We start from the raw sequence: 15,222 nt of genomic DNA, 5'->3' as shown, positions 1-15,222 counted from the left end.
CTCTGATGAGTCCGAAGAGGACGACTCCTCCCCTCTCCCGGAGGGGCCCGCCTCCTCTCTTTGAAAAGGAGCAGAATTGTTAACTGTTAAATGGGAAGGGGTCACTATGACTCCCCCCATAGAATTGCCGGCATTCAGGCTGCCTTGTTTCACTTCCACATCTGGCGCCTGGTCAGATGTTTCACTAAGCGGCACCCTGTGGGAGGAGCCGTCTGAATTTGAGATCCTAGCTGTCTTTTTCGTTCTGGCCATCCTGCTCTGCATAGACACAGATACAGTCGGACTTTGTATAAAGGGCAAAGATGGGTCCGGAAAAGGGCAGGCGGCACTCCTAGTCCTAGATTCAGCCGTCCCCGGTGACCGGCTGATCACTAACCTAGGTCGTGTCGTGTGCTTCCGTGGTGCCATTTCAAAAAATAAAAAGAAAATTAAGAGTAAGAGAACTGACAGTTACCTGAACGAGTGACGGTTGATGAAGTTCTGAAAATCCTGTGCAGTTGGCTTGTCAGAACAGGCGGTAGGCAGAAAAGGTCCGAAATGTCAGAGCAAGTTCAGGGGTCCGAATGTTCTCAAAAAGTTCTCAAAGTGTGAAAATGACTCAAGACAACTCTCCCTTATATAGGCGAAGTGAGAAGGCAAAGGGTCACTTTCAGAATTCAAAATTTGGGCGGGAAAATCTCTCGTCCTTTGGCCGACTGACACCTGTAGAAGGTCGCTGCCTGTTACAGTGCGACACCTGTCACAGGTAACACGTGACCAATCACGTGCCACCTGTGAGGGGCAAATGATTAGGGGATTTTGCTCCCACCAATCGGAATGCGCCACGTGGACCAATCAGGTCCTGCCAAGTGTCCCCCCAGTTGGAACTGTCAGGGCTTTCCACGTGGCACGCGCTTATTCGTCCACCTTGGACCTATTATGTCATCACATGTGACATACTCCATGCCTAATGGAGAAACCGGCCACCCAGGCCCAACTTCCTAGGGAAGCCCAACCGGCCCTAGGTTAACCTAAACCTAGGATGGGCACGTTTCCCAAGGTTATAAATACCTCCCTTAATCCTCATTAAGGGGGATTACGAGAACATTACGGAAAAAACACATTAATTACACACAGTAATAACCGGCTGATCTCGCTAACAAAGCAGATTACCTGCGTTAAACACTCTCACCTAGAGAGACCTAATCACTTTAATTTCCGCATTATTTACTCCTTAAGCAAGTACTAACTTGACCGTTGGAGGCGGAGCTCCCAGGAGTCTCCGTTATTTTGCAGGTACAGGCGTCCGGTTCCAGTCTCGGAATTGTAACTCTCCCGCAGGACATCAGAAAACCCCGAAACACCGTGGGTCACACGCATTGCACATCCACAACGCTCATACACCTGGTAACTCAGCTCCCTCATCCTTCTCGTCTCGTCATCGAGAACTTTCAAACAATGCTGAGACACCTTACCGTTAATACGTGACAGTGGCAATTGTATGTACTTCTCACCAATCTTTGACCTAGACGCCTCCAAACCATTACGAATCGCAATGATCTGGTTACCAATATGACAATGTACTCGGGCTCATACGGTATCCTAAGAACCTGTCGTTGATTAAAATTATAAAAAAACCGTTGTGATTTATAATTAGAATAACTAATACGAAGTAAATACATCAACTACAACATAATAACAACGAACCTGTAGAAGATTCAAACCACATCTTCACGGCCGAATGTTGGCTCACGACTTTGCAAGTACTCGTGTTACCTAAGTGAAGAACTTGGTTCGTCCAGAATGTCACAAATTTGGTTTTATGACAAAGCCATGTTCTCTCAACATAACTAATCACTGCCGGATAACTTGCTCATCGAGCTTACATTGTATCTACAGCAGCATAATAATCCGCCTCGGTTGCAGCATCCACGATACGTTTCAATTTGCCGTTTTTGAAACTCGCACCGATCCTCTTGTTTTTTAACATATCAGTGACCCGAGCCTCCACATCTTTGTTAATGTGCCATCGACAAAGTAAATGCGACGTCCCTGGAAACACTTTCTCAATGTCGTACAGAGGCCAAGCTCACGGTCTGTCAAAAATATCGATGGTTCCTTATCATACCCAATCAACTCTCTTAATCTCTGCAAAACCCACCGATAGCTTGTCGTGCACTCGTTGCGCATGAACACATAACCGACGAGGAAATTCTAATTTGTCGGTGTCACACCAACTATCTCAAATAACGGCATCCCGTATCGGTTGGTCTTATAAGTCGAATCCATACCGATCACTTGTGGGTACGTGCGTAGTATGTTTACCGTGATTGGGTGCACCATAAACGCATGTTGTAGAACGTCGAGATTATCATACATGACCTAGTAAATATACTGGCTCTGTCTCGCCAAATGAAGAAATTGCTGAACATCTCCTCTCCCATCAGATATCTCCATTCTCAAGTCATTCTGGCAATTGTAAATATGTCTGATGTTTGGATGATCATCCGGAAATTGCTCTGCAATAGTCGCCATGATGTTACGCGAGGAAACCTTAGACTTTGTCATGTCACGCACAACCTTCTTCGCATCCGGGCTCAAGCCACTAATTTTACGATGACCCTCTTGATACACAATCATTGCATGGTTATGGGTCTCAATTGCATCATTTTTTTCTCGGATCTTCCAACTATCGGTGATGAACTCATAATATATCTTGACGTAGAAAGGACAACCATTAGCTTTGGTTTTTGTGTCCTTCAGAATTGCGTTCTCAAGAACTCTCGGCTTGCTCTTTTGTCCCCGATCACATCTCAAATATCGATATGGTTGACCATCTCTGCTTTTGTTGTAAGACGATTTAACCAAAATATATCCCAAATTTATGGCAACAGCATCCGCCCTTTTAACTGCATCATCAAACGTTGGAAAAAACGTGTCTGTGACAAAATTCACGCTATAATTCACATCGTCACCGCCGTCTTCGAACTCCGAATCCTATAAAAATAAAATAAAACACACAAAACACTCCAATATTATTATTTTAATTATAATATTAATAACAAATATTTTTAAAACAACAACAACAACAACAACAACAACAACAATAATAATAATAATAATAATCGTAATAATAATAATAATAATCATAGAAATAAAAATAATAATAACACATAATAATAATAATAATCACTAACATACAAAAATAATAATAATAAAAATATTAATAATCATAATAATAATAATAATCATATTCGTAATAATAATAATCATAATCATAATCATAATAATAATAATAATAATAATAATAATAATAATAATCATAATCATAATAATAATCATAATCATAATAATAATAATCATAATCATAATAATAACCGTAATAACACTAATAATAAAAATAATATTAATATTAATAAACAATAACATAAATAAAAAAAAATAAAAAATCTGTTCAGGGTACTTCCAGCCAGAACATCCGGATCCTCCACGGTATACATCCGCCTGGAATTTCCGGATCTTCCATGGCGGATCCGGAATCTTGGGTGGATCCTCCATGGAGGATGCGAATTTTCTTGGCGGAAGTCCCCTGTACGGAAAAAAATAAATAAATTCTATGTTGACCTCTATGGTTTTGGTGATGACAAGCAATCTTGGTTTAATGAAGGTATGTTAAGTATGCAGGATTTTAGGCACGTTCTAGTTGAGTAGAACAGGTTCTGGCAATTAGGAACAAGGGAAGTCCTTAATCTCCATACAAGGCCACTTTTAATGTGCAAAATGAAGAACGGAAGAAAAGTTTCAACGCCCAAGACAGTTTAAGTTATGAGATGAAGATCGTAATTTATTTGCATTATTATTTTAGGTTTTCATGTAAGTGTTTATGTGAGTAAGGTAAATTGGAACTAGGTGGAAGTCTTTTTAAAACAAAAGAAAACTGAAAGTGTTTTTAAAAAAGGGGATTTTCAGAAATATAAAATAGTAAATTATGGATAAAGATGTTTTAAAAAGATTTTTGATAAATAAATATTTGTTATTATCTTTTAAATAAAATATCTTTTATAAACTTATCTTATTTTAAAGAATATCCTTTTCCTAGTCAATCAAGTCAGTTTTTGATTCCTAAATATAAGCTAACTGCATTCATGTTCTCCACAACTTGACTATTAAGGGAGCAGTTCCTATATTTTAGGAGCACTTTCTCAAGTCATGGAAAGTGTTGTACGTGGGTGTTAAAGCAGTTATTTTTGGAACTATAAAAAGACTTTCCAACTTCAATTTTAATGTACGAAATTGACTGAAAAACAGAGAGCTAATAAGAAAAATTCTTTACTGTTTTTAAGAAGCAAATCACTAGTTCCAATTGCTTAGTTTATCACATCAAACACATAGAGTTAGTATTGAGTTGTACTTGGGTAACAAAAGGTTGGGTAATCTTTTGTAAAGGCTTAGTAATAGGCCTTGAGTTTTGTAGCTTCGGAGTAGAAGCTTTGTAACGTTTGGGATAGTTTAGGTTCTTGAGAACTTAACGTTCTTTTTCTTCTTGATCACCGCAAAAAGTTTCCACGTAAAAATCCCTTGTGCATCTCTTTTAATTTCGGTCTTTGTTTGAATTGTTTTTAAATTCCGCAAAATCACTGGAACTAAGTTCCTAACACAATTCACCCCCCCCCCCCCTCTTGTGTTCCAATCGCGTTAACAATTGGTATCAGAGCAGGTTCTCAAAAGGAACAGGCAACCCTGTTGAGACAAAGTTCCAATCGAAGATGGACACTTTCCGAGAAATTAGAAGAGGGTTACTCTACACAAAGACCTCCAATGTTCAACGGCAAGTACTACACCTACTGGAAGAATCGCATGGAAATCTTCATCAAGGCCGAGAACTATCAAGTATGGCGAGTGATAGAAGTGGGAGACTATGAGGTAAATACTACAAATGCAGATAATGAGGTAATACCTAAACCAATCTCTGATTTTGATAAAGAAGACTTTGATAAAATGGAGATTAATGCTAAAGCTATAAAATTGCTCCATTGTGGTCTTGGACCCCATGAACATAACAGAGTCATGGGATGCAAGACTGCAAAACAAATATGGGATTTACTTCAAATCACCCATGAAGGAACTAATGAAGTAAAACGTTCGAAAATAGATATACTAATGTCCAAATATGAACGTTTTGAAATGAATCCTAAAGAATCTATTCAGGAAATGTTTACTCGCTTTACTAACATCACAAATGAGTTAGTTTCTCTTGGTAGGAACATTCCTATTGATGAACAGGTACGAAAAATCTTAAGAAGCCTACCACAAGATGAGAGATGGAGAACGAAGGTCACTGCACTACAGGAAACAAAAGATTTCACAAAATTCAACATTGAGCAGTTGGCAGGTTCGCTCATGACACATGAACTGCACCTTGGTACCAGCAACACAGAAAGTTCCAAAGGGCGTGGACTTGCTCTTAAGGTTGAGGAACAACAAGCCAGTTCTGAATCTGATGAGGAAGAAGCAACTCTTCTGGTAAGAAGGTTTAAAAAGTTCTATAAGAACTATAAAACCGGAAATCAGAAGGACAAAAACCCAGGACAAAGAATGTCGAGTTCCAAACAGAATTCTGGATGTTTCAAGTGTGGAAGTTCTGATCACGTTATTCGTGAATGCCCTCAGTGGGAAACTAATCAGAATGGGCGTAAAGGAAAGGAACAACAAAAGGAAAAATACAACAAACCATCCTTTACAAAATCTGACTACCGCAAGGCAATGATTGCAACCTGGGGTAGTGATTCTAAATCAGAAGACGATGTGGAACAAAATGAGGAAACGGCAAATCTCTGTTTGATGGCCAAAACCAAAGAAAAGGAACAAGTTCCAAACATCGAGGTAAGTTCCAAAACCCTTCGTACTTTATCTAAAGATAAACTGATTGAATTATTGTTAGAAACATTGGAAGACTTTAGAAAAATAAGCATATTAAAGGAACATAGTGATAAAGCTCGTTTAATCAGTCAGAACCACATCAACTACCTAAATGGAACTAGGTCTGATGTTCAAGAAAGATTCTTTGAATTGTTATATAGAAACACTAAGCTTAAAGAATCCTTTGAACACGTCAAAAATGAAAATATCATGCTTAAGGTGGAACTCAGTCAATCTAAACTGTTTTGTACTAACTTAGACTCTAAGAGCACCATTGAGACCAACATGAGTATTTTTAATGCTGATCTAGAAAAATTAGGTAATGACCTTACCACTGTTAAGGAACAAAAGGCAAAATTAGAAAAGGAACTTGCCTTAGCAAATGCGCACAGAAATGCTAAACCAATACCTACTCCCAAATGGATTTCTGATGCTCAAGCTAAAAGAAAAGAAGGAATAGGTTTCATAAGTAGGAAGAAGAATCCTAAAAAGAACAAATATGTAGATCTTCCTAGCAAGAAACTATGCTCCTTCTGTGGTAGTACAGGTCATTTAAGTGAAGCTTGCTCCAAAAGGAACAAGCAGCTGCATAAAAATGAAAATACTGCAAAACTAACGTGGATTGAGAAAAATGCTGAAAGAAAGGAACTCGAGGAAACCCGAGTTCTTGAAACTAACAGCTAATTTCTTCTCGCAGGTCGCAGTGAGGGGGAACAACACTTGGTACCTCGACAGTGGTTGTTCCAAACACATGACAGGAGACAAATCTAAATTTCTCTCACTGAAGACCTACTATGGTGGAACTGTGACTTTTGGAGACAATATGAAAGTCGAGATAATCGCAATTGGCAAAGTAGGAAAGTCAAGTTCCAATTCAATTGACAATGTATTCTTAGTCGAGGGACTCAAACACAATCTGCTACGTATTTCACAATTTTGTGATAAAGGCAACTCTGTAAGTTTTACTTCTAACTCCTGTAAAATCTTGAATAATGACTGTAGGGAAGTTATTTTGGAAGGAACTCGTAAAGGGAACACATATGTTGTGGATCTTGATACAGTTCCAAGGAACAATTTAACTTGCCTAAGTGTTATTGAGGATGACCCACTACTGTGGCATAAAAGTTTTGGACATGCTAATATTTCACTCATCAACAAACTAAAATCACAAGGACTGATTGAAGGTCTTCCATCAGTCAAGTTCCAAAGTGACAAAGTTTGTTCTGCATGTGTGAAAGGAAAGCACATCAGGGCCTCTTTAAAAAGTAAGAAAATGGTTAGTTCTATAAAACCTTTGGAACTCATTCACATGGATCTTTGTGGCCCAATGAGGATTCAAAGTCGTAGTGGGAAAAAGTATGTCTTGGTTATTGTTAATGACTTCTCCAGTTTTACATGGGTAATATTTTTATCTAGTAAAGATGAAACCTTTGATGAATTTGTAAATTTTGCTAAACTAGTTCAAAGGACAAGTGGTTATCAATTAATAAATTTAAGATCTGGCCATGGAACTGAATTTGAGAACTCAAAGTTTGATGAGTTTTGCAGGGATCAAGGCATGAATCACAACTTCTCAGCCCCAAGAACTCCACAACAAAATGGAGTAGTGGAAAGAAAGAATAGAACTTTGGAAGACATGGCTAGAACCATGCTGATAACTAGCAATCTTCCTAGAAATTTTTGGGCCGAGGCAGTTAACACTGCCTGCTATATAATTAATAGAGTAATGGTTAGACCTCTAACAAACAAGACACCCTATGAATTGTTTAAAGGTAGAAAACCAAACATTTCTTACTTTAGAACATTTGGTTGCAAGTGCTTTGTACATAACATTGGTAAAAGAAACATAGGGAAATTTGATGAAAGGAGTGATGAAGCAGTATTTCTTGGTTATGCAAGGAAGAGTAAAGCCTATAGAGTATATAATAAGAGGACCATGTGTGTTGAGGAATATGTACATATTATTTTTGATGAAACTGACCCTTTAGTTAGTATGCAGGAACGTGAGCTTGAACAGGGACAAGAGTACTTCGAAATTGGTCTGATTCGTTCCACTGACCAAGATGAAGAAGTTCCTTTACCATCAAAGTAGTACGTAATGAAGTAGCAGAACAGGAACTAGAACAAGAGCACACAGGAACACCTGCCCCAAACGAAAACACTGAAGAAAATTTGGAACAAGTGGTGGATCAAGTAGATGAATCTCAACAAACGAACACTGATGAAGGATCAAATCAGGTGACTTTGCAAAATTTCCAACCCAAACCTTGGAAACACCAAAAATCACATCCCATTGACCAAATCATAAGTGATTTAGCCAAAGGAACCCAAACAAGATCCCAAATCAGAAATTTCTGTGCTTTTTATGCCTACTTATCCATTCTGGAACCAAAAAATCATACTGAAGCTTTGGGAGATGCTGATTGGATCAATGCCATGTAAGAGGAACTGAATGAGTTTGAAAGGAACAAGGTATGGCACCTTGAACCCAGACCTGAACACCGAAAAGTAATTGGTCTCACATGGGTGTTTAGGAACAAGCTTGATGAGCATGGAACAATAGTAAGGAACAAAGCTCGGTTGGTTGTCAAAGGCTATAACCAACAGGAAGGTATTGATTTTGAGGAGACTTTTGCTCCTGTTGCTAGATTAGAAGCTATTTGTATTTTAATTGTTTTTGCTGCTTTTATGGGTTTTAAATTGTATCAAATGGATGTCAAATGTGCATTTTTGAATGGTTATCTTCAAGAAGACGTCTATGTGGAACAACCCCCGGGTTTTGAAAACTTTAACCTTCCTAATCATGTCTTTAAGCTTGACAAGGCTCTTTATGGGCTAAAGCAAGCTCCAAGGGCATGGTATGAAAGGTTATCTAAGTTCCTTTTAGAAAATGATTTTAAAAGAGGAAATGTCGATAAAACTTTATTTTTAAAATCAAAAGGAACTCTTTTTTTGGTTGTACAAATTTATGTGGATGATATAATTTTTGGTGCAACTAACCAGTCTTTGTGTAAATATTTTGCTGAGCTCATGAATGGTGAATTTGAAATGAGTATGATGGGGGAACTCAATTTCTTCCTTGGGCTACAAATTAAGCAAACAGAGAAAGGAACTATGATTCACCAGCAAAAATATGTAAAGGAACTACTGAGGAAATATGAGCTCAACAATGCAAAGACGAACCACACTCCAATGGGTACAACAACTCGTTTAGATGAAGATCCCCATGGCAAAAGTGTGGATCAAACAAGATACCGAGGGATGATTGGCTCACTATTATATTTAACAGCCAGTAGACCTGATATTGCATTTAGTGTAGGTCTATGTGCAAGGTTCCAATCAAATCCCAAGGAATCTCATCTTACTGCTGTGAAGAGAATACTCAGGTATCTTAAAGGAACAGACGATTTATGTTTGTTCTATCCTAGATGTGACACGTTTGATCTAAGAGGATATGCCGATGCCGATTATGCTGGAGACTTGGTAAACCGAAAGAGTACATCAGGTATGGTTCAATTTCTTGGTCCATGCATGGTTTCTTGGAGTTCCAAGAAACAAAATACTGTTGCTTTATCCACTGCCGAGGCTGAGTATGTAGTTGCTGCTGCATGTTGCTCTCATTTACTTTGGATAAACCAGCAGTTAAGAGATTTTGGCATAAAATATGATTGCATTCCTATCTATTGTGATAATACTAGTGCCATTTGCATCTCAAAAGATCCAGTACATCATTCAAGAGTCAAGCATATTCATATTAGACATCATTTTTTAAAGGATAACGTTGAGAAAGGTTTAATAAATTTAGAATTCTGCCAAACTGACAATCAAATTGAAGATATTTTAACTAAACCTTTAAGCAGGGAGAAAGAGAAAATGAGATTAGAACTTGGTATGATCAAACTTCACTTATTGCACGTAATATCCCTCCTGAGGTAAAATTTTTAGACTAACATATGGCAACATCAAGTGCAATTATTGTGTGAAAACATATTTAGAGCATTATCAGGTGGATGACCCTCATGCATGATCGTATCTTGTGAATATGTGTATGCATTTACGTAAGCTACAATATATAAGCATGTTGACTTGTTCTGAATTCCAATCTTTTTGTGTGTGGCAAATATATATATCGTTCTGTTTCATTCTTCACTTATCTTTTCATATAATCATCAATTAAAAAAAAAAAAAAAAAGGATAATACATCAATCTTTTATCCCACATATATTTTTTTGAGTTCATCCTTTTTTCTGTTTTGTTATTTTTATCTTTTGTTTCCTAAATAAATTAATACTATGTATCTAGACAGTAATATGGAGTACTTACTTACCTTTCACCTACCCATTCATACGTACCTAATTATCCCCAATTTGATTTTCTCTCTCCTCAAAATACACGGCATCTTCTTCCTCCTTACCCATCATCCTGCAAATTCGTCCATCTTCCATAACTCATCCTCAAAACCATCTTCACACCTCTACCTTCAACAATGGTGAAAACTAGTTTCAATACTCCTCTACCTCACCAACAAACAACCCGAAAACCATGTTCAGCCCCAACAACCACCGTCTTCCTCCCGTCGTCCACCACAACGACGCAACCCCAAAACCCTTTACCCACTTTCACCAACACGAAAAATCGCCAAGACCAAAGCCCAGCCATCCATATTCCCCACTTCCTCTTCCAAAACGACGGCAGCAGCAACCTTTTCCACAATTACTCAATCCATGACATAAATTGGTGCTCCTCCAGTAAGTACACTGAACTATTTAATATATTGGAGTATCAAGAATGGCTGTTGTTATGGGATGAATATGCTAAGAAACCAATTTACCCTGATGCGCTTTCTGAGTTTATTCGAACTTTTTCTTGCAAAGATGGTGTGTGTAATAGTTTAGTGAATGGAACTGCAATTTGCTTTGATGCTTATTATCTTTCACAACTATTTGATGTTTAAAACTCTGGCTTTGATGAGTACATTAAACATAAATTTACAATTTCAATTGGAGAAGTTACGGTTGAAGAAATTGTTACCTACGTAGGGGGAAATTTTTCTGTTTCAACTACCACTGTCATGTCTAAATTTCCACCCCTTGTGAAATTGTTGTTTAATGTAGTACACCGAGGTATTATCCCTCGTACCCAAAAAAGAAATGAAGCAAACCTTTTTGACTCAGCTTTAATCTACTGCTTAGGGAACCAAATTCAGATAAATTTTCCCTCTCTCATGATAAAAAACCTTGATCATTGTATTCCAAACCTTATTGTTGGTTATGGAAACTTGCTTACTACAGTTTTTGAGAGCTTTGATGTGGATTTAAGTTGCTATAGTTCTTTCGAATTGGGAGTGTCTCATGTTATACAGGATACCACTCTGTCAGCCTGGCAACTTAAGGTTGTGAATGGGACAACCTATTCCCTAAAGGATGATCAAGTCCCTGATGTTCAGGATACTACATTCTGTTGATTTTTGCTGCATAATTGGAATTTGCTTAATTAGTTCACGTACTGTGCATATCATATTTGCTTGATTGACAATGCCATGTTTGGAACTTTGCTTGATATTAGGCTCTAATTGATCCTTATACATGTGTAAGGTGCTGTATTTGGTTTGCCATATTGTTTTTGTCTTTTTGTTGATGCCAAAAGGGGAAAAGATGTGCAAGCCTTGAAGCAACTCAACGAGTTCCAACTCTCTACTTATTGTGTTATTTCTTTGCTTTCTAGACGGCAGTAAGTATTATAAACATAAATATTATTTAAATATAAAAATAAATATTACTTAATTTAAATTAGTAAAATATTTAATTGGAAACTTTCTATCCTTACTTCATTTTGATTTCATTTCTTTGTTAATCTTGCAAAGTTTGTCATCACCAAAAAGGGGGAATATTGTTGACCTCTATGGTTTTGGTGATGACAAGCAATCTTGGTTTAATGAAGGTGTGTTAAGTATGCAGGTTTTTAGGCACGTTCTATTTGAGTAGAACAGGTTCCGGCAATTAGGAACAAGGGAAGTCCTTAATCTCCATACAAGGCCACTTTTAATGTGCAAAATGAAGAACGGAAGAAAAGTTTCAACGCCCAAGACAGTTTAAGTTATGAGATGAAGATCGTAATTTATTTGCATTATTATTTTAGGTCTTCATGTAAGTGTTTATGTGAGTAAGGTAAATTGGAACTAGGTGGAAGTCTTTTTCAAACAAAAGAAAACTGAAAGTGTTTTTAAAAAAGGGGATTTTCAGAAATATAAAATATTAAATTATGGATAAAAATGTTTTAAAAAGATTTTTGATAAATAAATATTTGTTATTATCTTTTAAATAAAATATCGTTTTTAAACTTATCTTATTTTAACGAATATCCTTTTCCTAGTCAATCAAGTCAGTTTTTGATTCCTAAATATAAGCTAATTGCATTCATGTTCTCCACAACTTGACTATTAAGGGAGCAGTTCCTATATTTTAGGAGCACTTTCTCAAGTCATGGAAAGTGTTGTACGTGGGTGTTAAAGCAGTTATTTTTGGAACTATAAAAAGACTTTCCAACTTCAATTTTAATGTACGAAATTGACTGAAAAACAGAGAGCTAATAAGAAAAATTCTTTACTGTTTTTAAGAAGCAAATCACTAGTTCCAATTGCTTAGTTTATCACATCAAACACATAGAGTCAGTATTGAGTTGTAATTGGGTAACAAAAGGTTGGGTAATCTTTTGTAAAGGCTTAGTAATAGGCCTTGAGTTTTGTAGCTTCGGAGTAGAAGCTTTGTAACGTTTGGGATAGTTTAGGTTCTTGAGAACTTAACGTTCTTATCGAGTTCATATTAGGTTGTATTTAGGAATTTCCTAATTAATGAAATCGGTTAGTAAATCCCAAGTGGTCGTGGTTTTTCTTCTTGTTCACCGCAAAAAATTTCTACGTAAAAATCCCATGTGCATCTCTTTTAATTTCGGTCTTTGTTTGAATTGTTTTTAAATTCCGCAAAATCACTGGAACTAAGTTCCTAACACAATTCACCCCCCCTCTTGTGTTCCAATCGCGTTAACATTCTACGACTTACAGATTCTTCCGACGATGCCTTCGGTGTACAATCGTTGTCATCGTTCATCGTCCAAAACCCGTCGCTAAAGCTTCATAATTTTTTTTTAAAAAAAAATACATTTTTGGTGGTGGGCTCGAAATTTTGGGGCTCGGGAATTTTTTAAAGCAAGTGGTGGGTCAAAGTGCTCAGGAAACTTTTCAAAATGCTCGAGATTCGTTGTGACAAAGCGGTGGAGCCTTATATAGCCCAAATTAAGAAAAGGGCAAAATGACAACTTTATATGAGAGCGATGCATGGTAAATTGAGAGCGACGAATAACAGTTCACTTTTCAAAAAGATAACTAAATAAAATTCAGTAATTAGGAGTCATAAGACTATTACCGAAGTTAATTGACATCCTCACAATTGCATAACCAAAGCAACAACTTGATAAGAAAATAAAACCAAATAAAAGAGTAGGAGTCATAAGACTATTACCGTTATTTGTGAGCCTAAATGCACTCTCAGTAAATAGTGTCACGGAAGCGTTAGCTGATATGCATCTTAACTTGCTGCAACCATGTGATTCTAGATTCTCCTCTGAATGATGTAATGAACCAATAAGTTAACTCGTTAATAGAATTAATGAAAAAGGTTAGCTCGATCGTAGGAGCTTTTTGGAAAAGAGGTTTATGCAATTTGATACCCTTTATAAAAGATTTTAGCAATATTAATTGTTTCAATCTCATATGATCATTTTACCCAATGAATAAGCAATGAGCTAGCAACATCCAATATTTTTACACAAGCACCTAATTTGACCGATTAATCAAATCAACTAATGCAATAAATTAACTTGCTAAAAAAAAAAAAAGATAACAACGTACTCCCACCGTCTCTTTTTGATTATATTGCTCTATAGAGCATAGAGAGGGAAGGGAACAAGTGGGGTTGTTAATGATGTCGTTATTAGGAAAATTGTCAAGTAAGGTATTGGAACAATTTCGACGCCTCAAATTGGAATACAAGGCAAATAAAATGGAACAAAAAGAGTAATTGCTAAGCTCTAATTGTCAAACAAGGCCTAATAGGACATATCCAACTTTAAATGATTCCTAATTATTCCTTGAAATTTGATTTAAACTTGTGAACCGAAGGTCTCGTATACTTAACCTGCTTTTCTAGAAGATTCCATAAGAGCTCGTGGTACAGATCGGAAGCCCAAGTAGTCATAAACACCATTTCCGGATGTTGTGGTAGGAACTCGATTGTCAATTCAATATATTGCTTTACCCTCGGCAGGTAGCCAAGCTATATTGGCAAACTCATGTTGGAGCCCAAATTTTATGGCTTCAACCTCCAAGTCATGGTCTTTTCTTGTCATGAACGTGATGTTTCGCTTGAAAAGTGGTTCCAACTTAAAGGTTACCTTCACAAAATAAGCTACGTAAAATTTGTGTGTTTAGTTGTGGTTCATTACATATTATTATAATAGGATATATTTAGATATAATTATGGTAGATATAATCTTTAGTATTTATCTTTTCCTAATTTCCTAATCTATCTTTGGTTAGGTCTCCCTTGATTGTATTATATAAACCTTGATAATAATCAATGAAAGGTAACTCAATATTCTCCCAAACTCCAGTTTAACATGGTATCGAGCCAGGTTTTTCTTTAACCAAAAAAAAAAAAAAAAAAAAAAAAACAAACAAACAAAACACAAAAATCACAGAAAACAGAATATTGACAATCGTCATATTCAAACCTCATGGCAGGAGACGAACAACCACCGCCTCCACCTCCTTCAAAAATTGAACCAAACTCACCATATTATCTCGGTTCACAGGATCGACCCGGGGATTTTATCACTCCGACTCGCCTTACAACAGACAATTATGATTCTTGGTTTGCTGATATTCAAACTGCTCTAGAGGCCCGAAGAAAATTCGAGTTTCTTGACGGTACAATCATCTCACCGTCTCCACCCTGTACCAAGTCAGATTGGACGGCTATTAATGCTATGCTCATATCATGGATTACAAACACCATAGATCCAAATTTGAAATCTACATTAACGAAATTCAGAGAGGCAAAACCTCTTTGGGATCATCTCAAACAGCGATTTTCCCAATCAAATGGACCACGAATTCAACAATTAAGAACCTTAATTGCAAGATGTGAACAATAAAAAACAATGTCAATTTCAGATTATTATGGTCGATTGCATACCTTATGGCAGGAATTGGATAGACACGAACCTATTATTTCTTGCAATTGTTGTTCTTCGTGTACCGCCGGAACT

At 36.9% G+C, this 15,222-nt stretch overlaps 1 pseudogene; it reads right to left on the bottom strand.

The window, feature by feature from the left end:
- The window catches only part of LOC110718066, an 87,079-nt pseudogene that overhangs the window by 60,937 nt on the left and 10,920 nt on the right, over positions 1-15,222 (bottom strand).

The sequence above is a fragment of the Chenopodium quinoa genome, unplaced genomic scaffold, assembly GCF_001683475.1.
Source record: "Chenopodium quinoa cultivar QQ74 unplaced genomic scaffold, ASM168347v1, whole genome shotgun sequence".
In the NCBI taxonomy this organism is placed as follows: Eukaryota; Viridiplantae; Streptophyta; class Magnoliopsida; order Caryophyllales; family Amaranthaceae; genus Chenopodium; species Chenopodium quinoa.
This window is presented reverse-complemented; position numbering and strand designations above follow the sequence as displayed.